This window comes from Spermophilus citellus, assembly GCF_964194105.1.
Source record: "Spermophilus citellus genome assembly, chromosome: 15".
Lineage (NCBI taxonomy): Eukaryota > Metazoa > Chordata > Mammalia > Rodentia > Sciuridae > Spermophilus > Spermophilus citellus.
Window position 1 is genome coordinate 44,109,854 of NC_138195.1, and position 20,382 is coordinate 44,130,235.

General features: G+C 43.7%; 1 protein-coding gene across 3 annotated transcripts in view; it reads left to right on the forward strand.

The window, feature by feature from the left end:
* The first annotated feature begins 4,963 nt into the window (after positions 1 to 4,963).
* The window catches only part of MACROH2A2 (macroH2A.2 histone), a 53,796-nt gene continuing 38,377 nt past the window's right edge, over positions 4,964 to 20,382 (forward strand). For 2 of the 3 annotated variants that reach the window (XM_081268541.1, XM_081268543.1), the window contains exon 1: positions 4,964 to 5,084. The gene's annotated coding sequence lies outside the window, so the exon portion shown is untranslated. The remainder of the gene's footprint in view (positions 5,085 to 20,382) is intronic. The other variant, XM_081268542.1, reaches the window with a different exon arrangement.

Below are 20,382 nucleotides of genomic sequence, written 5' to 3' on the forward strand. Positions count from 1 at the left end.
CATGCTTTATTTTCCCAACCAAAACTTTGCATAATTGGGGATGACAGCAAATTTGTCTTAAAGACCCAAAACATTTAATTTTCCTTTCCAATACAGTTTATAAGTTAGAAAGGTGCCTGGTGTATACCTATAATCCCAGCAGCTCAGGAGGCTGAGGCAGGAGGATGAAGAGTTCAAAGCCAGCCTCAGCAACTTAACAAGGCCCTAAGCAACTCGACAAGACCTTGTCTCTAAATAAAATATAAAAAAAGTTTGGGAATGTGTCTCAGTGGTTAAGCAACACCTGGGTTCAACCCCAACAACAACAAAAACAGGCCCTAAAACCATCAGTTCGGATCAAGAAAATAAAAATTTAACATTAATCATGTTCACTATTAAAAATATAACAATATGAAAGACTTTACGTGTTTCTAGTTTAAAAAATTTAATCAGATTGATTGCCTAGTATATTCCCAGCAATAAAGCATTTTTGGAAGCTTTATTTATTCTTTAAAATAATGAGATACTCCTAGTCTGGTGTTTGTCTGCATTCATAGCTTCAGACCCCTAAGTTGCTATTTAGGGTTATGCCAGCTAGTGCTTTGATGGAATTAATGAATGCAGCATCCAGAGTTGCCCAACTTACATCCAAAGAAGAGCTTAAACTAACACCTTCCATCTGTTTTTATGGTACTCCCAGGAAATCTCAGCTTACTTTAAAGGAGATCAGAAACTCCAACAAAATTACTCTGGATACACAAATCTCACACACATATACTCACATATGCCAAATATAAATATACCCACATGCACATATTCATTCTGGAAGAGACAAAGTCAGGAAATTCATAGGTCCCCAAGATCCTAGAAGGGTAAAAGAGTCACAGATTATATCATACACTGGATTAGAACTAATTGTGGAAAATAAAAGTCCACTTACTTCACACAACATCATACATTGGATCATGAAAGAAAAAAAGGATTTTGTGGGGCAAAACAAAAGTTAATGATGCTGGTTCTTAAATTATGCTTTTGTGGATGACTTACTAATAGATCCAACAGGACATGAACCTGGTTGCATTTCTGACTTATTTCATCCGTTTTTTTTTTTTTTTCATCTCTAAGTCACGCTACACTATGGTCTCTGAATGGAGAAACAATTCATCTTGCATCTCAATAAAATTTTACTAGATATTCCTGTTGCTAATGGAGCCAAAGCAGAATCAATACACGTATTCATCATGTTACACACACATACAGGTCAAGGGTTAAGAAAATGTTTTCGGCGCAGCTGTAATCAGACAAACCTCCTATAATTAGACTGTTGGCTGACTCTTTGAGGTTATGTACTGGGAGGGGTCCAAGGGGCTTTCAATCATATTACTGAGGGCAAAATTCCTTTGCTTAAATCAAATGCACTTTCCTACAATCAGATTAAAGAGGCAATCAAGAGCATGAACCTGTCATTTCCTTATTCTCTGTGACCAAGTTTCCCATTCACTCTCTGCCTCAATTTTTCCTTCTGTAAAAAGGAGGAATAGTGCTTGCCCCACAGAACTGCTATGAGAATTAAAAGCACTATAAGGTAAAGTTCTTGGCCCAGTGCCCACAGCAAACTTTCAATAAGGTGTTATTATTATTGTCATTCATTACCCAACCTGCCAGATGTTCCCTGAGCTAGAGGTAACTGCAGAACTCAAAAGATTTCTGATAAACTTATAATCATGTTGGCTACTTTAAATATATTTTAATTAAACGATAATAGCATTAGATTTTTTGTGTTAAATTTTCAATATTAAACATATGTAATTTACTTGATCTGAATATTAATTTGCATATTTGTCCCACATACATTCCGAACAGCTTGGAGTTGGGGGAAGACTGTGTTGGAGCAGAGCATGGTAGCACATTCCTGTAATCCCAAAGGCTCAGGAGGCTGAGGCAGAAGGATCCCAAGTTCAAAGCCAGCCTCAGCAACTTAGTGAGGCCCTAAGCAACTCAGTGAGACCCTGTCTCTAAATTAAATATAAAAAAGGGCTGGGGATGTGGCTCAGTGGTTAAGCGTCCCTGGGTTCAATAATAATAATAATAATAAGTGCATTGGCTAGGTATGTGGAAATGTATTGGAAGTTCCACCACTGATGACGTGTGTGGCCATAGCCACGGCCACAATTACCAGATTTCTTCCTATAGCAAAGGGTTTGAGCCAGGTGACCTCTATGACACCTTCTATTCTAGGAACAAAAGTATTATTAAGCTGGCCTTGCCCTGAATTCTGTGAGCTGTGACTGCATCATCTTCAATCCTCCTTGACTTGCAGTGTGACGCCACTTACAGTTTTGCAGCTTTGTGATGGTGTGAAAGCAAAAAGCATTCAGGAGAAATTATTCTTGTAATTTTGTGTTTTGACCTGCTCCCAGGCTGGAGATATTGCCGTTAGGTCCTCTTATGATGCTGAATGGCGGTCAGCTCAGAGTCAGCCCGAGATCATGCCAGAAAAGAACCTATACCCACTGTGAACCATGCTGCTGAGATAGGATGCTCAGTAGACTGGGTGTACTTGCCTTTTCATCTTAATGATATTTTCAGTTAACGATGGGCTTGTGTGTGTGTGTGGGGGGGTAATCCCAGCATAAAGAAGGAACATCTGTATTTAAAGAAACCACCCAGAATAAAATGGGAAAATCCTAACTAAAAAGTTCCCTAGCCTAGTGCTTCCCAGGATAGCTCGTAACCAAATGCTAGTGTGAAAGAAGTTACACAGAATTCACATTAAATTGACCACATATGCCATCTTTATTGAGAAATTAGAGGGAGAATACAAATTTAATATATATTGACAAATTATTCGACTACATTTCACTCAGCATGGCTGATTGGGAGAAAGAGTATGAGTATTTTTCAGGCATTCCTAGAACTCTTGAATGTTGGCCTGAAGCTTATTTCTGGAGAAATAAGAAAGAAGATAGGCACTTCCTCCAGAAAAGAGGAAAGACATTATTAGAAGACACCACAGAGAATCACTTGAAATCCTTTAAATACACATCTCAGGAAAATGGGACTTTATCCTACCTGGATTTCTGACCTAGCAAGTACCTCCCAAGACAAACAGGTAAGTCATACACAGAGAGCACGAAAGACTTAAGAAGAAGAGGGAAGGAAGTTCCAATCAGAAGAGACTACAGAGTCCAGGAGAGTTCGGGAAGCCATGGAGACTTAAATGGAGATTTGTACCTTTATGATACATGCATGATTTGGAAGGAAATCAAAGAGGAAGACAGCTGACTTCTCAGCAAAAACACATATTTAAAATGCACATGTTCTGTTTGGATTGGGCAGTGAGGGGAGGGGAGGGGGAATGGGGGTAGGAAAGATGGTCGAATGAGACGCACATCATTACCCTAGGTACATGTATGACTGCACAAATGGCGTGACTACATCATGTACAACCAGAGAAATGAAAAGTTGTGCTCCATTTGTGTACAATGAATTGAAATGCATTCCACTGCCATGAATAACAAATTAGAACAATTTTTTTTTTAAATGCACGTGTTCTATCTTGGAAGGTGGCACACATATATCATCTTGGAGACTTAAGAGGCCGGAATAGAAGGATCACAAGTTCTAAGCCAGTCTCTGCAACTTAAGTGAGAACCTGTCTTGAAATAAAAAAAAATAAAAAGGGCTGGGGTAGAGCACCCACCCCTGGATTCAAACCCCAGTACCACAAAAAGAAAGAAAGAAAAGAACATGTCCTACAAACATCCAAAGTGTTATCTATAAATGCTAGTAACAACCATGGTTAACTTTAGTACAGATCCTGGGGAATGAGCATTGGGCTTCTTCCTATTCAGGCAAGGAGGCTTTCCATCATCCTAAAGTGCCCTGTTGCCTAAATACAAGCTTATAGCAACAAATATACACAGTATTACCAAATGGTAAGACTGGGAAAATCATCCATTTGGCCAATGCTGGAGAATCCTGTTTTAATCTAGGTTTCTGTTCTTTGAAGAAATTAAAATGTTGCTTTCTGGAATTTTTGGATTCATCAAGGAGAACTCAGAGGAAATATGGATTGTCCATAGCAAGTTAGCATTTCCTGCTGAACAAATTTCTTCAACTGGCCCTCCAGCCATGCGCCCTTGCCAACATTTCACAATACAAAAGAGAACCATGGCTTCCAGTAGGAGCAGAGCAACTAATCCCCATTGTCACACCTGATATGGCCCACCATAGCCCCATAAGGATGCGTTTTCTATCGACTAATAAAAATTGGTCCTTAAGACAACAGCCGGATGCTAACCTCAATACCCATTGGATATTGCAAATTAATACAGTGAAAGCAACCCAACTAAAAATTATGCCCAAACACAGTCTCACCCGCCAAAATATAATCAGCTACTTCAAATATTACACGACAACCTATTCTAAACAGGTCTTAATTAAAAGCAGACAAGCACGGATACATAAATTCTCAGTTCTTGTGGCTGTGGCCACCCTAGGCTACCTCCCCAGTGGTGGACGCAAACGTTAATGTGGTGGTTTCAGGACAGTGAGAGCAAGGAAAGTAGCATTTTTGGCGTTCACCTTCTAAGGCTCTCCCCAGAACTGCCAGAACACCCGCGCCTCCTTCTCCCACTAAAGGTGGATCTAGCTAACAGGAGACTCTGGATGGTGACCATGGTGCCTCTGTCCCCACCTTTAGCCTCATCTTAGCAAGTGGTCCTCTGCGGATCCAACAGATCCGCCAGCTACGCGGAGGCCGCGCGGTTTCATCTTTAACGCTCCTGAAGGACAATAGCTCATCAAGCCCCACCGAAAGCCCCAGACCCATCGCGGAGCCAGGGCTGGCGGGGGATGAGGCTGAGCGACTCCTCCTAGAGGTGGTTATGTGGAGAAGGAGCAATCCCTTCTCCCTCCTCCTCCTCCCCCCGCTACTATCCGCGGCCCAGAGAACTGCCGCTTGCCGCCATTGACACGCACAGATAAAACCCAAAGAAAGGCAAAGAGTCCTGCCCGGCACCGGCGCCGCGCGGGCCGAACCTGCGCCCGGGGAGGGGCGCGCAGAGGGCACCGGGCGCCCGGAGCCGGCGGCGCAGCACCAGGTGAGCCCGCCATGGCGATGGCATTATTGTTTAGGGGCTCCGGGGTCTGGAAACAAAACGCGCTGCCAGGGCAGTGCAGGGGCCGGACAGAGCCACCCCTTCCTCTCCCCCAGCCCCTGCGGGCGCATCCCCAATAGCCAGCCCATCCTCCGCATATAAAGAAAATTTAATAAACCAAACTGCCCAACTTGCTTCCTCGGGAAATAAGGGGGGAGGGGGGTGCTAAAGAAGCGGCAAAATTCCTGCGGCCGGCGAGGGGCCGGGGGCAGCGTGGGCATTGAGGAAGGGAGGAAGGAGGGATGCGCGGTCCAGCTGCGGGGCCCGGGCGAGGCTGGCCCTGGAGGGAGCCGAGGGCTCCCAGGGATGCGGAGTTTGGGGTGCAGAAGAGGGAGGCGCCCAGTCGCCGAGGGGGGCTGCGCCGGGTGCTGGGGGCTGCGCAAGGGCCGAGGGCGCCGGAATAGGGCCGCTCCGGGCCTCCAAAGGTGCCCGGTGGGTTCCGGCTGCGCCGAGCTGACAATGGAGGGGGCGCGGAGGCTCCGGGTGGAGGGAAGGGACCGGGGTCCGTGGGCGGGCCGCGCTGGGGAAGGTCAGGCCGGGGACACCGGGCGGCGCGGGCGAGGGCCGGGGGCTGCTGCGCGGGCGGGCGCACGCCCCGGGGAAGACGCGGAGGAGGGCGCGGGGCCGGGCACTCCCCTCCGGTTCCCTTTCCGGGGCGCCCGGTGCCGACGCGCGCTGCGCCTTCACCGGGAAATGGCGGCAGATCCGCGGCTCGCCCCGGCAGTCCCGGCTTCCCGCTTTGCGCGGGAAAATAATAATAATAATAACAACAAGAACCGTCTCAATATAAAGAAAAAGGAAATAAAAGTAAAGTGACTGCGGCGCCGCAAAGGGCTGTGGGGTGGGAGAGGGCTGCGCCGGGCGCACGACACGGTGCGAATCGCACGCGGGGCGCGGCGGGTGGGGACCAGCCCTGCCTCTCCAGGCGCCCGGCCGGCCACCCAGGTGCACCCTCGATCCGGTCTGGCCAGCCCCCCATCGCGCCCGTGGGTGTTTTTTCTCGCCTTTCCTCGTGGGGGCGCCCTCCGCTCCTGCCCTCTTTGTTCCTCACAACAATGGTCAAAGGTGCATTGGTCCTCCAAGGGCCTAAGAGCCTCCTCCAGGAGTTTCCCATCGCCAATAGTTCCTAGGTGACAGGGGCCACCGTGGCTTGTTTGAGGCCTACTCATTGCTGAGGCTTTTATGGCAATGGCCCCTTGATGGGTGATGGGATGGAAGGAGCCAGAAAAAAATGGGCTGAGAAAAAGAGCGAGTCCCTGTGTGTTTGACAGAGTGCGATGGATCCAGGCTCCAGAGCCTGATTTTCGGGTAGTTCCGATGATACGATGGCGCTGGGGAACTGTTGGGCCAGCCTTGTCCAGCTCAGCAGAATTCAAGACCCAGGAGCCCCTAGGGGCCATCAGTCTACCATGGCAAATGGTGGCCTCACTTTTCTCATTTGGGTTTGAGTTGAAATACAATCGTACTCTCACTGAGCTGCACAGTTGCTACTGAAACGGGTCAATAGGTGAGAGGAAAAGAAAACATTATTAAGAACGAGAATGTCTTCATTTACGTTGTTTCAAAACACAAACTAAGCTGTATATAATTCTCAGTCCATTCATATTTAACTGAAAGTCATCTCTTTCCCCATTAGCAAACTCTTCTTATATTCAAATTAAATATTCAGAGCTACAAGATTTGTACTGCGCTTGTGAATTTCAGAATTGCTTTAGCCTAAGATTATCATATAAATACACACAGCCATTGCCGGGTGGGAAAATGTATCTGGAGTTGCACAATTCACATCTTCAAACCCCCTCTGTCCTACATCCATATTTCCTCCTAAAATAAGCCCACTTTTCCTCTCTGTTTTTTCCTACCCTAGTAGTTCTGCCTTACCTGGATCCATTCCTTGTCAGACTTTGGACTTTATTAATGGCTTCCACTATTTCAAACTCTATAAAAGAATTTGCTTCCTTGGATCCAGAATATCCTAAAGATTCTAACCCTACTGCCTCACCATTCCATCCTCTGTGAGTTCCCAGAGTTTGTGCAGTGCCTTTGGTCTGCTGTTTCCCACTGGGGGGGGACACCCCGCTAGCTATTGTCTGAGACAACCACAGTTTGTTTTCTCTGCCTCCTGCCAGCAAAGCAGGAGGTGAATTCTGTCGCAGGCAACTTTAAAGGAAAGATATCTGTAACTTGTTCTCAGGGAGGGATGTGCAGAAATTCAACGGACTTTCTTAAGAATGTTTTTCATTCTTAAGAAATAACCTCAGCCAGGCTGTTGTAAAGAGGTTAGGCAGGCTGAGGCGGGAGGATCACAAGTTCGAGGCCAGCTTAAACAATTCAGCAAGATCCTCAGCGACTTAGTGAGATGCTGTCTCAAAAAAAATATAAAGGACTAGGGATGTAGCTCAATGGTAAAACGCCTCTGGGCTCAATCCCTGTTACAAAGAAATCAAGAAAGATCTTCAAACTTAGACACAGGCTTGGGAAATGATTTTGAAAAATATGTGTTGCTTAAAGATGAGCAAAAAACTTAGAGTTGGAGATCATTCTGCAAACATTTACAAAGCACTAATTCTTAAACACCTCTGAAAGGGGGAAGCAAATGTAAAAGAAGTCAGGGTCCTGTTCTCATTGAGCTTACACCCCAGGCCTCAGAAATCAAATAGAAAGTCGAGCAAACCAAGGGGAAATGTGGTGTTGGTGAACTAGTCGGGAGCCAGGAACTCGGAAATCTATTGGCAGGTGTGTAATTGATAACCAACTTGGAGAGCAGTTTGGGCACTACTAAATGGATAATGTGCACATTCTGAGACCAAGATTTCATTTCTTGTTATATATCCTAAAAAAAGCCAGGCATGGTGGCACATGCCTATAATTCCAGCAACTAGGGAGGCTGAGGCAGGAGGTTCTCCAGTTCGAGACCAGGCTCAGCAAAACAGCAAGACCCCCTCCTCTAAAAATGTGTGTGTGTGTGTGTGTGTGTGTGTGTGTAGACTGGGAATGTAACTTAGTGGTAGAATGTCCCTGGGTTCAATCCTTAGTGATACAAAAAGAAAAATAAAAGTAGGCACACACATGCTCAGCATGTATAAGGATGTTCGTTGCAGAGTCTTGGTTCATTGCTGAAATTGAAAACAACCTAACAGCCATAAATAGAGAATGGCTAAATAAACTCTAGTACATCTCTCTTCTGGAATATTAGACAGCAGTTAAAAATAATAAAACAAGTGTGTAAAAACTGAGACAGAGAAAGATCTCCAAGACACAACTAATGAAAAAAAGCAAAATTACCAAACAGTACCTATTATATGGTACTACTGATATAAAAACAAAATGAAACTTTAAATTTCTATAAATTAAAAGGCTATATAAATGGACAGACAAGGTGCAAAATAAGATCCCTCCTAAAAGACAAGAAGTGAAGGAACTGTCAGGAAGGGCTTTAGTCATCATTATTCATACCCATTTGTTATCATATTTGAAATTGTACACCTTGGTTTAATTTATATAATGCTTGGATAACTGAATACAATTAATATTTTTTTAATAATTAATAAAAAAGATCAGTAGATGACCTGCATTGAAGGTCAAAAATGCTACAGTACTTTTTAAAGAGAAAAGAGAAAGACAAAGGTGCGTTTTAAAAAGGAATCCAGGTGGCCCATGAGATAGAGAATGTTTTTCCCATGGGGACACATTGGGGTGTCTATCGGGAATCAGGTTAGATGGAAAGAAAAGTATTTGAGAATATAATTCATTTCAAAAGAAATCACAGAAGGAAACTAAAGATGCTTTGAAACAATATTTAATGTTGGTTTCCTTTATTCATTCACTCATTTAATTACTGATTGAATGTCCACTAAGTACCTAATACTAAGCTCATTCAGGGACGAAATGGAACAGAATATAGGAAAAGCACCCTCACACCAGCAGTCCAGGGGGGTTCTAGGTGGGATGTCGCAGATGTGGCATGGACTGGCCTTTCGATGCCCTCTGTCCCTTCCAAACCGCACTTTTCATTGTAGATAAAATAAGGCAGGGGAGTAACTCAGTCATTGACCACTCAGGTCCCTTCCAGCCTGACGTTGTGACTTTGTGAAATCCTGTGGTTCCAACATGGAGATCATTGTGAATCCCAGGCAGATGGAATTTGGAAAATATGGAATTATATGAGGAAGGGTCCAAACATGCCCAGCCTTAGGGAGAAACAAAGTACTTGCTGACCCAAGGGTGTGGATCCATGTGACTCGTGCACACCACTTCAAGCACCCTAGTATTGCAGTAGCCTACTTTGAAATGGAGTAGAAATATACTGGAGGAAATGTTGGAGCACTGTACCCCACAAAAATAGCTCTCTATAATGGCTTCTTTTGAGGAGTAAACCCTAATGGTTGGTATTTATTAAGTGCCAGGTGCTGGCCTAAACACCAATAGTGTTAATAATAGTTAATAAACTCATTTAATTCTGGCAACAGCCCTACAGATAGAGAATTTTTTATACCCATCTTACAGAAAAGAGATGCCCAGAGCCCGGCGTGGTGGCACACATCTGTAATCCCGCAGCTCTGGAGGCTGAGGCAGGAGGATCACAAATTCAAAGCCAGCCTCAGCAACTTAAGCGAGGCCCTAAGCAACTCAGCAAGACCCTGTCTCAAAATAAAATACATAAAAAGTGCTGAGGATGTGCTCAGTGGTTAAGCACCCCTGAGTTCAATCCCTGGTACCCCCCAAAAAAAAATCCCTGCTCAGAGTCACTACTCAGAGACTCCAGCCACCCACGCAGCCTGACTCTGCAGCCCTGCATCTCCGCAGCCGGGCAGTAAGGTTGAGGAGCTACTAGCCTCCCGGGGATCCTCAGGCTGTGTCGTTTGAATACTAGGATGTGCAATTGTTTTATTAAAAAAAAAAAACCTTTATTTGCATCACTGTTTTCCCCGATGATGACAAATGAAAGATAAGGAGTTTCAGATTGAGCCACATGACACTGTACTTTAAACTGTCTTGTCACAAAGTATTAAATAAGATAAATCTGGTGGTTTCTCTGAAGCCCTTACTGTTCATTTATCCGTCTCACCATCCATCATACTTTACCCGATTTATTTGACTGACATTGCCAATTTGGACCTGGAATGGAGTAAGTAATTCAAGTCAAAATTCTCGTGCTTTGACAGAAATGCGGGTGAAAATATGCATCGACACCGGTCCAGGGACATCTACTCCAGCTGATCTTGCGATGGCGGGAGAGTTAGCTACGGGGACTGTATTTTTTTTTTTTAACCCAAAATGACAACCGATGGTCTGACCCGAAATTTGGGGATTGTTTCTGGATGAGGGAGGCAGTCCTAATGATTTTTGGATTTCTAAATGGAGGGTGGGTTTCCATGACAACAGGACAAACGTATAATCAGATAAAATCAGCCTGATCCTGGAACCCAGGCCCTGTGTCTGCGGGGCCGCACCCCTAATGGCATAGACAGAGAATATCTAGGTATTATTTTGAGCTGCCTTTGAAGCTCAATAAAGCATTAAAATTAAACAGTTATGGTGGCACACAGAGAGGGGTCAATTCCAATAGTTTATGCGCTGGACAGCATAAACTTTTAGGTCAGATGATAATTCACCGCGTGGTAAACTTCCAAATTGATCATCTGATCTGCCTTGCAGAATGTCAATGAAGTGGTGATCCACTCCGGTGCCCCTGCCCCCAGCCCCTGCCGCTGCCAGGAAAAAAATAAAATGAATTTTTCCTCAGCTCTTCTGCCGTCCATGTCCAGGCCATCCAAACGCAAAATGAAAGCAAATTTTTCAGGTCCACCTTTTTTTTCCATGAATCTCATGGACAATGAAACAGTGACTACAAGGACAGATCCCTGGGTCTGTTTTCCCAGGTGTCGCTCCTCTGTGAACCTTAGTACCAGGTGAGCACCCTCCCGGAGCATCTCCCTGGGACAGCAGTATCTTCTCAGCTGGAGACCTGGGAGGCCAGCAGGTGGTGGGCTCTCAGGAGGGGCTCCCTAGAGCCAGGGTGGGAAAGGGGGACACACAGCCCTCCAGGTCCCCCACCCCCCACAGTCTGTGTTATACATAAGAGCTCCTATAAATGTTCATTCAAGGCCAAAAGAAATGTTTTTAAAAACAAGGAAAACAGGGTGGGGAGGTGCAGGCAGGGAAAGGGTTCCAGATCGGCTGCCTCTGCTCGGGGCAGTCTGTGGCTCAAGGTTGGAGAGAAGACACCTGGCCCTCCAGAGTGCTCAGTGGCCCACACGGATGTCTCTGGAAGTCCCTGCTGGATCGGCAGCACCTGCTGTCCAGGACTGGTACCCTCAGCCCCACCCCGCATCCTGCATCCTTCATCCTACTGAGATGCTCTCGCAGCTCAGAGAAGCCCAGAGGCTGCTGCTCACAAGAAACTACACTACTGACCACAAACTACCCGATTTTGAGGAAGTGACATAGTTTGCCCAAAGCTCCTATTTGTCAAATTCTCCAAGAGCAAAAACACAAGAGACCAGGCTGGACCCCGGGATGGTTTGGGGGTGTTTTGTTTTGTTTTTGTTGGTTTGTTTTTATTTTCCACGAATGAATAGATTCAAGAAGGCAAACCAGTTCATTTCCTAACTCAGATTCAAACAAAACTAAAATTGTCATCTCTTTCTTATCCAACTGTCCCATCGCCCATGGCCACACATTTATATTAGTAAGTAGCTCACGCTAAGAATGAAGAATCAAACTGTATAGCCACAACTTCTGCCTTTTGCTGAAGAAAACCATCGCTCAAGTTCAACAAAGATAAAAAAAAAAAAAGAAAAGTTAAAGTGTCAGTGCACTGACAGCCAGGAGGTCTCCTAAGTCCCCCACCCCCAGCCCCCACCCCATGCCCCTCCCCCAGCTCCTCTGGAATGACCAAGATGGCCACACTGTTCTCTGCCTCTGAATTGCAGGGACTGTGTAGGCAGTGGAGCTTCCCACTCCAAGACACAAATGGAAATACTCCTTTTAAAAAGGGAATGATTTGTTATCCAATAGTATAATTTAAGTAAATTGGATTAATGCTTGGTTCTCACGTTCATGGTTGGTTAATTTGGTTAATTTGATCCCGTGTCGTTTTGATGAAACCGCATTTGATATAGCTCTTTACGTTATAAATTGTTAATGTGCTTTAACATATATGACGATAAAATTATTGACTATTCTCATTCACTTAAAGGTGGCCCTAGAAGAAAATGGTTTGGAAAGTATTACTTGTGCAATAATGATTTGCCCTTGGAGTTCATAAATGGAAGTGTAATAGAGCAAGTGATTTAGCTGGTATTACTGAAAATGGTTTTTACAGCTACAAAATAATGCTAATAAACTATTATTATTTTAATACAGTATTTAGGGTAACACACCAAAATATAATAGAATGCTATTAGGTGTGAAACTAAGAGATTTTTTTTCAGACCCTTTAAAATATATTTCTACATATAGTTAATGTATTTATTTTGAATTCCCTTAGGTCCTACTTCATTTTATTTCATCTCATTTTATTCTCCCAAAGGATGGTTTTGAACTGACAGAGTAAAGATGCCTCTTTGCAGCGTCGGCTTCATTTTTCATAAATATTTACAATATCAGATATTCCAAAGCACAGTACTAGATGAGGGAAATATCCTAGGTAATAACAATAAATAAATTGGAAAATTTTCTGCAATTTTAAAACAGTACACGGATCCATTGGGGATGACACTATAAATTTCATGTTCATGAACATTTCAGAAAACAGTGTTTAAAGTTTTTTTAAAAATCATTTTCATCATTAAAAAGCTATAAGACCTCTGATTTCTAGAGTTAACATATGCGAAAGCATTTTGATTTGTATGCTTCTGAAGAGCTTGATCTCAAAAGATGTCTTATAATCTTAGATCCTCTAGCAAATGGTTCATCAGCCTGACCTTTCCTCTGGCCTGTGATTACTGCACCCACCCTCAAGTTACTGATTTCTCTCTGTATCTCTCCCTCTGTCTCTGTCTCCCTGTCTCTCCCTAACCTCCACCACCATGTTCTTTTTTTTTTTTTAATTTTTTTTTTGTAGTTGTAATTGGACCCAATACCTTTATTTTATTTATTTATTTTTATGTGGTGCTGAGGATCGAACCTAGGGCCTTGCATGTGCAAGTCGAACACTCTACCACTGAGCCACAACCCTAGCCCGTGTTCTGTCTTTTTAAAAATCTCTGTATAGAAATTTGACTGTTTAAAAAAAAAATTGGAGCACTGGCCAGGTACAGTGGCACTCTCCCACAGTCTCAACAACTCCAGAGGCTAAGGCAGGAGGATCATAAGTTCAAGGTCAGCCTCAGCATTTATTTAGAGTCTCTAAATAAAGTATAAAAAAGGGCTGGGGGTGTGGCTCAGTGGTTAAGCACCCCTGGGTTCAATTCCTGGTATAAGATAAAACAAAACAAAACATAACCTCAGGGCACTGGAGGCTTCTCATGGACTGTCGTGGTCTTTATCAGTTTACAAAAAACAAAAAATTAAAATGTCATGGAGTGGGGCTGGGGTTGTGGCTGAGTGGCAGAACGCTTGCCTAGCACATGCGAAGCCCTGGGTTTGATCCTCAGCACCACATAAAAGTAAATAAATAAAATAAAGGTATTGTATCAAACTACAACTAAAAAATAAATATAAAAAAATGTCATGGAGGGCTGGGGATGTGGCTCAAGCGGTAGCGCGCTCGCCTGGCATGTGTGCAGCCCGGGTTCGATCCTCAGCACCACATACCAACAAAGATGTTGTGTCTGCCGAGAACTAAAAAATAAATATTTAAAAATTCTCTCTCTCTCTCTCTCTCTCTCTCTCTCTCCTCTCTCACTCACTCTTTTAAAAAAAATGTCATGGAGTTGTTTGAGGCATAAAAAATGCTGCATTCTTTATTAGCTCTTTATACTTGAAAATAATTTATTTGAATTAGAAGAAAAAATGTTTGTCTAAAGAATCCAGACTAGGGCTGGGGTTGTGGCTCAGTGACAGAGCATTTGCCTAGCATGTGTGAGGCGCTGGGTTCAATTCTCAGCACCACATATAAATGAATAAATAAAATAAAGGTCCATGGTCAACTTTAAAAAAAAAAAGAATCCAGACTGTCTTTTTTATTAAGGCATAGAGAGTGTTAAATGAAGTTAGTCAGTTCTTTGTCACCAAAAGCAATTATTCATTTGCCTCAATTATCTCCAGACCAGTTAGTTTTCAATGACTCACCTGATGATAGAAGTAGTGTTAATTTTTTAACATGACATTATTATTCAATTATAAAACAGTTGAACTATTTCTCCTTACCAACATATTCATCTCTAGGCTAATCTGCAAATGAGGTGTGTTTAAGGTATTAAATGAAAATGACTCTTCAGGCTTCCAGTTCAAAGTGACGGACTGAGCACGTGAGCTGTGATTCAACCCCTTCCTTCTCGAGAGCCCACGTAAATCATGGTAAATAAACACTTAGGAACAAAGGAACAGGGTGTAGGTCATCAGCAAATTGACACTGTCAAGAAATTTCTAGAAGACTAAATGTGCTGTCACAGGGGAAGCCACAGCTAAGAATGAACACAGGAGACAGCCGCAGTGAAGGTGGGCAGGTCACAACTGGGGACAGCTGAGCGATTTGACCTCTGTCCCTGCCGCGGGAGAATCTCTGGAAATGTGTTCATTCACCAAGCAAACCACCTGAGGGTTCCGGGTAAAGAAATCTAACTACGGGACTCATCTAGAACTTCTGGGATGGGGATGGCTCTAAAAGCTCCCTCATTCTGATGTTGGGGGCTCTTATTTCCTAAGGGAATAATCTCAGTTAGGCCTGCTGGTTGGCATGACCGCACGCACCCCCCAAAGCTCCAAGCAGGTGCAGGCCTGCCTGAGCAAAGCTCTTCTATCTACCTGTGATAATCACTCTGTCCTTCCTTCTTAAACACAAGTGTGTAACCAGAGACTCCCAGACATTTAAGGAAAGGCATCATGTAGGAACAGATGAAGATGAGTAAACAGGACAACTGCTGGGGAGAAACAGAAAACAGAGGTTTCCTTTAACGCGTTCTAATTAGTTGCAAAGAGATTTGAAGAGATGGCGCATTCAAAAAAGAACAGGATGCTGCGAAAAAGGAACAAACAAAACAAGGAAGAGCTCCTGGAAATTAAAAATGTGATTCCAGAATGAGATGTTGAAAGGACTGAAAAAAGAAAGAGAAAAATAATGTAAGAGACGTAGAGAGTAAAGTAGGAGGTTCACATCTGGTTTACAGGTGTTTCAGGAAGAGACTAGTAAAGGGGTACGTGAGGGAAATACAGGGGTGCTGGGGTGAGGGGATAGTCACACCTAACAGGGGGAAGTCCCCGAGTAAGGAAAACCCCAAGTTTTCAAACTGAACAGGCTTATTGCCAAGTGCCCAGCGGAATGGATGGGGTGGGGTGGGGTGATCGATGACTTCAATTATAGACCCCACTGAGTGATAATTCAAGATCACTCAATTAAGACACTTCCATTTGTGTAAGAAAACAGTCTGCTCCTCTGTGCACTTCCTGAAGAGTTCCACGAGGTAGACACCAACAGAACAAGAGAAAACCAAGGAAGGGATTCCTGGGGTCAAGGATAAGCAGGAAGACACCCCAGGATGACCCCTAGGTAAAATGACTTCCATTCCAAACCACAGCTGGAAGCCCTCAGAATGAGGATTCTGGGAAGAATACAGTTTCTGCAAAAAAAAAAAAAAAAAAACAAAAAACGGTATAATTGTATAATTGAGAAGCTGGGTGATTTGAGGGATATGATAGTGGTATATTTTTCTTTAATCAACAAGAACAAAGAGAAATATAAGCTGAGTGTGGCAGCACACACCTGTAATCCTAGTGACTTTGGAGGCTGAGGCTGGAGGATCATAAGTTCAAGGCCAGCCTTAGCAATTTAGTGAGACCCTGTGTCAAAGTTTTTAAAAAGTAAAAAGGACTGAGGATGTAGTTCAGGGATAGCGTGTCCCTGGGCTCAATGGTTCAATCTGGTATTGCAAAAAAAAAAAAAAAAAAAAAGAAAAAAAGAAAAAGAAAAGAAAAGAAAGAAAGAAAGAAAGAAAAAGAAAAATAGAGTCCATTCTCATTATTTACTGATTCCATATATGCAAATTTCTTACTGGCCAAAATGTATTTGTATCCCCAAAATCAGCACTCGTGGCGCTACTGCTGTCACTCAAGGACTTGTGTTTATACAAAGCTGCAAAGAGTCTGCGACTCCCCACGTGCACATTCCCTGCTAAGGGTGAGCAGGGCAAGGGCCTCCCTCCTTGTGTCCACTCAGACTGTAAATAAGCATCTTCCCATAGTCTGTTTAGTGCCCTGCTTCTTCGCATCTTTGTGGGGTTTGTTGGTGTTCACAGTTGAAGATGCCCACATGCACAGTGCTGCGGGCTGTCTCGTGTTTCCATATGGAAAAAATATGGGTGTTAGATGAGCTGCGTTCAGGCATGAGTTACAGCGTTGCTGACCGTGAGCTCAGTGTTAATGACCAGCAATGTATATGAGATAAGATGTCTTTAAACAGAAACATACCCACACAGAGCTTGGCTGGGTTCAATCCCCAGCACCGGAAAATTTAAAAGTCCACAAGATTGGCTGAGTCACAAAATTGTGACCGTAGCCCTGCTGGAACCCAAGGCTGTCTTTCTCCCAGGAATAAGGGTGCTAATTCTGTGTTCCAGCTTCTTTGCAGAACATAACGACCACATTTAACAAGAATCAACTGTAGTTAGTGACTTCAGGGGTTCGGGAGGAAATTATCTAAGAAAGATAAGGTCCCAATGTGAAGCCAAGTAACACATGGAATGATCTCAAAAGAGAATCCATTCTTCTTGAGGCTGGACCACAGAGAAAGAAATGGATGCCCACAGCCCCCTTGAATATGAAGGAAACATTGAAAAAGTCTTAGTCACATGAGTTCTGTCTATTGGCATTTAATTTTCAAAATAAATCTAGAGAAAAACTGTGGATGACTTTGTTGTGACTGTCAAACAAAATATAAAATGTAATGGACCAGAATGGAAAGTCCAGGAGACGGTGGAACTAGGAGGTTGTGTGGAGGGGAGGGTGGGGAGAGAGCGGCTCAGTCCTCATCTCACGATGATGGCACAAGAAAGGCCTCGAATTGATGGAGTCGGAAATAGAGACAGAGATGGACAGTCAGTGGAGGAAATAAAACTGAAAACTATAACCGTCAACAGTTGGGAAAAGGAGCTGGGTGTGGTGACGCACGCCTGTAATCCCAGCAGCTCTGGAGGCTGAGGGAGGAGGATCACAAGTTTGAGGCCAGCCTCAGCAACTTAATGAGACATTGTCTCAAAATAAAAAAATAAAAAGTGCGGGGGATGTGGCTCAGTGGTTAAGTACCCCAGGTTCAATCCCTGGTACCAAAAGAAAAAGAAAAAGGAGAAGAAAGATGAATTAATTTCTCATTCTTCTTAGGCCCAGGTGGAAACTGTGGGAAAGTGAAAATGGTCTGAGATAGAGGTGTAAACTGGAGTTTGAAGGTAGTCGCCAGAACTAAAATTTTAAATTGCTCCACGTAGTTGCATCTGGAAGTGAGATTGGGGATAGAGAGTAGAATGGGAGACAGTTGCTTTTCATTTTATGCATTTCTGTACCTTTTGGCTTTTTGTCTATATGCAAGTATTACTTAAATTAAAATAAACTCAAAGTCAGGTGCAGTGGTACACCCCTGCAATCCCAGCAACTGAGGAGGCTAAGGCAGGAGGATTGTAAATTTGAGGCCAGCTTCACCAATGTAGTGAGACTCTGTCTCAAAATAAAAAGTAACAAGGGCTGGGGATGAAGCCCAGTGGTAAAGTGTTTGCCTAACCTGTGTGAGGCCCTGAGTTCAATCTCCACTAAAAAGAAAGAGAGTAACATTAATAAATAAATAAATAAAGTAACTCCTTTACTGTTATTTTCCTTGCTTCAGGGTAAACAGAGTAACTACAGATGTTCCTCCACTTACACTGGTATTATGATCCAATAAACCCATCATAAGTTTAAAATATCTGAGTCCAAATTGCATTCAATACACCAGATCTACCTGACAGCCTAGCGTAGTAACACAGCACACCGGAGTCTTGGTGGTTTCCCCTCGTGTAAGTGTGGCTGACGGGGACTTCAGCCCACCACCCAGCAGCACAAGAGAGGATTGGACTGCATATTACTAGTTCAAGAAAAGAGCCAAATTCAAAATTGGGGCAGAGGGTACTGGGTGTCAAACCCAGGGCATCACACATGCTAAGCAGGTACTCTACCACAAAGCTACACCCACACCCTCAGATTATAAATTTCAAGCATTCTTTCTAGTGAATTCTTAAATTTACTTTCTAAAGTAAAAAAATCCTAAGTCAAACCACTGAAAGTCAAGGGCTATGGGAGTATGGTTAAGCTTGTGGGTGGTCGGCTCTAACACAGAAGGCCCACACTTTCTCAGTTCACAGAATCCTTAGTGTCTGTTGTGTGTCCTTGATGCCACTGGACCAAAAGAAATGTCTGTCAGTGCCATTTGGGAAGTCCAAAGAATTCATGCCTACCAATGTACTAGGCGTTTGAAAAATAACAATGAATTAAAAGCCAGGCACAGAAGCACACGCCTGTAATCCCAGCAGCTCAGGAGTCTGAAGCAGGAGGTTCACAAGTTCAAGGCCAGTCTCAGCAATTTAGCAAGGCCCTAAGCAGCTCAGTGAGACCCTGTGTCTAAATAAAATACAAAATGGGGCTGGGGATGTGGCTCAGGGGTTAAGCACTCCTGGGTTCAATCCTGGTACCCCGCCCCCAAAGAAAAGAATATTTTCATTCTATTCTTTTTTTTTCTTTCAAGTTTTTTTTAAATTTAATTTTATTTTTGTTTATATATTTAGGTTCTAGGGACTGAATCCAGGTGCCCTATCACTGAGCTATATCCCTAGCCCTTTTTATTTATTTCATTTTTATTTATTTATTTGTTTGTTTGTTTTGAGGCAGAGTCTCACTGAGTTGCCCAGCTGCCTGGCACCTGGGACCCCCTGCCTCAGTCTTCCAAGTCACTGGGTTTACAGGCTGTGCTACAACTCCAGCTCCAATTTCTTCACTTTTTAAATTTTATTTTATTTATTTACATGTGCTAAGGATCAAACCTAGTGCCTCACCCGTGCTAGGCAAGCGCTCTAGCACTGAGCCACCACCCAGCCCTGTTTCAAGTTTTTAAAATTATTTATTTATTTACACAAATGGAGCACTGCTTTTCATTTCTCTGGTTGTACATGACGGACAGTCGCACCATCCGTGCAGTCATACGTGTACATAGGGGTAATGATGTCCATCTCATCCCACCATCTCCCCGCTCCACTCTTCATTAACCTCAAGGGGTGGCAGATGGGCTGTGTTCACCTGTTGGACCTTCCACCGGTTCTCAGACCTTGGAATCAGATTTTCTGTCCCATGTCAGTTTTCACTCACCAAGTTTAATCCCAGCAACCGTCAAAAACAGATCTGGCATTATCAAAAGAAACCTAATGCCACCTGAAACCCTCCCCATCCTAAGCTGGCAGCGGCGGGGTCCAGCAGAAGTCAAGAACCCAAAACTCAAGCTTCCTCCAGTGCTGCGGGCTCACCCAGGGGCCTGTGAGTTTGGGGCCCGGGCTCTCACATCTACCTGAAGCTTTACTGTGGTTCATCATGACCTTTATTAGGGTATTACGGTTTACTTATTTTCCAATGCAACTTCATTGGAAAATATTTAAAGACAAGGATCGTGTAAATTCCACAGCATCTAATGTAGCTTCTTGTTCGATAACAAACGCTCCATAGATGCTACTTTCATTGACACTCTGGGTCATTGATTGCATGATGCATACCAATTTCTAGAGATAGTAAAATGTTAAAAAAAAAAAAGTGCATCATAAAATCAGTGAAATATAGTAGTTATTGGAATAGGCTGCTGTGAGTTTATTGCCCGTGTCTGAATCAGGGCTGCAATTTAATATTTACCCTGTGTTATCTATAAAATCTAACCCATCGGTGGCCCTACAGGCTTAAAACCCAATCGGAGAAATAAATCCTAAAACAACAGAGCCTGATCGCCCTCTGCCCCCAGCTCGCACACCAGCACTGGTCTTTGCTGTGCCCTGGGGGTGGAGCGGAGGGGCAGACAGCCTGTGTTCTCCCCACTTCTCTGAGTTTGGAGTTTTATTTTCCTGCCTCCCACCGCCTA